Below are 2,376 nucleotides of genomic sequence, written 5' to 3'. Positions count from 1 at the left end.
TAATTCGCAGCGGGTTAAGTAAAAGTTGCCCTCTGAAGTCGGAGCTCTTGAAGAACTGGTAGACGTCGTGTCTTATTCCCCATGTCCCTTCAAGCATCTAGCACAACATCCTGCACACAGAAGGCACCAGATAGGTATTGTTGTACCAATAATTATTCTTTACTCCAAGAATAATTTGTCCTGACAGATAATTTGTCAATGAGTTGCTGATGGACTGAGGAAACTTCTCAAATCTCATTAAGATGATTCCACAAAGGATCAAAACACAGACATGTATCAGTGTCTTCAGCATTGTCTAGAAGAAAAAATAGAGTATCCTCTGCTTTGCAGCTATAGCCCTAAAATTGAAATCGGTTCTTCAGACAACCATAGCTTGAGCACACTCTCTCGTCCTCCACCTCCTGCTCAGACTGTGTCCACACATGAGCCTCGCAAAGTGGAGCTGGCTTCCCACCCCGGCTTTATGCCTCGGACACCAGGGGGCCACTGGGCTGTTGAATCTCACTTTTGCATTCATAAATTAGTGTTGCCATTTTTAAAAGTTTGTAGTATGTTTCACTCTTGTAAATTGGGGCCCTGGAATCCAACTATTGCTCACTGAACCTTATTGTGTGCCAGGCTCAGTGTGGAAGAGCCTGCCTCTTCCCTTGAACTACAAAATGCACCATCAAACCTTTCCCCTCTGTTTGTTTGCCAAAGGGTTGCCAATGCAAAGTACCAGAAATGGGCTGGCTTTTATAAATGGAATTTATTTGGTTATGGCAAAAGCTGACAGTTCCAAGGTTGCAAAATATCCAAAGTAAGGCATCAGCAGAGATGCTTTCTCTCCAAAGTCAGGGGCCACGTGGTGAAGCAAGACGGCAGGGCATCTCTGCCGAGGCCTCGTCTTCTGGTAGGCTCCCCGCTGTTCTGAGCCCAGCTTCTGGAGCTCAGCTGTGAACCACCAGACACAGGGCTTGTCTCTTTCCAGCCTCCTCTTTCAGGCTCAGCTGCTCTGCTTTCTTCATGAGTTCAGCTGCGAGCTCTCTGTTTGTGGCTCATCTCTCCCTGGGCCTCAGCTCTTTGAGCCTCTCGGGGCTCCTCTCCTTGCAGCCCAGCTGTGGACAAACTGGAGCCCTTTCACTCACATGGCAGGACCTAATATGGCAGCTCGTTTTCCCGTCTGTGTTTTTATCAGACCCAGCAAGTGGGTGGAGACTCAACCTGAATCCCATCTCACTGGTGTAGACCAATTTATGAAGGGTTCTCACACCCACAGGAATGGATCAGTTCAAAAACATACTTTCTCTTTTTGGGATTCATAATATAATTTCAAACTGCCACCCCACATTGTTCTTTCAGCCGGTCCCTGAGTCCACTGACTGGGAAATGTGACATATTTGAAAGGCGCTTAACTAGGTGTCAGAATGCATGGGTTCCAGACAGGACTTTGACATTATCTGTGACAGATTTACTGCCCGGAGCTATGGTCTTCTTATCTCTCTAATACTCTAGTAAGCCTCCGAGGCTCCTTTCCCCTCAAAGCCTAAGATTAAATCTATGAACTGCTATAGATGCCATGCACCGAGGAGCACTTCCAATGGTACAGATCTTAGCAGCTGCCACTTCCCATGAAAGCTCCTTTGAGGCCAATATCTTATTGATATTGGTTCAGACATTTTATTGAAACAGGTTCAGACATTTAACTTTCCTTGAAATTTTTACGTGGCCACCAGATATACACTAATATTTCCCATTTTAACCTCTTCCAAGTATACAGTTCAGTGTGTTCTCTACTGTCACGATGTTGTGCTACCACCTGCATCATCCATTACCAAAACTTTTCCATCACCCCAAAAAGATACTCTGTACCCACTAAGCAATAACTCTCCATTCCCCACCATGCACATCATTGGTACCTTGTAATCTTTTGGTCTCTGAAATTTGCATATTACAGTTATTTCACATAAGAGGAATCATATAATATTTGTACTTTCATGTCTGGCTTACTTCACTCAACATAATGTCTTCAAGGTCCACCTGTGTTGTAGCATGTATCAAAACTTCACTCCTATTTACAGCTGAATAATATTCCATTGTATGTATAGACCATATTGTTCATCCTTTCATCTGACGGACACTTGGGTTGCTTCCATCTTTTGGTGATTGTGAATAAATCTGCTGTGAACATTGGTGTACAGATGTTTAATTTTAATGACCACATATTTCATTTCTAGAAACTCACTTGGGTTCTTTTTCAAATTTGCTTTGTCTTTTTTGATGCCAAGTTGTTCTATCCTGTGTTTTGATTCCTTGCTTTATGTCTCTGCTTTATTAATATTTAATAGTTGTACTTTCTGAAGTGTTGAGAGTCTGTGATTGCTGACTGTTGTGTTT

Source organism: Dasypus novemcinctus, chromosome 3 (assembly GCF_030445035.2).
Source record: "Dasypus novemcinctus isolate mDasNov1 chromosome 3, mDasNov1.1.hap2, whole genome shotgun sequence".
In the NCBI taxonomy this organism is placed as follows: Eukaryota; Metazoa; Chordata; class Mammalia; order Cingulata; family Dasypodidae; genus Dasypus; species Dasypus novemcinctus.
The sequence above is the reverse complement of the archived record's forward strand: the minus strand, read 5'-3'. Positions refer to the sequence as shown.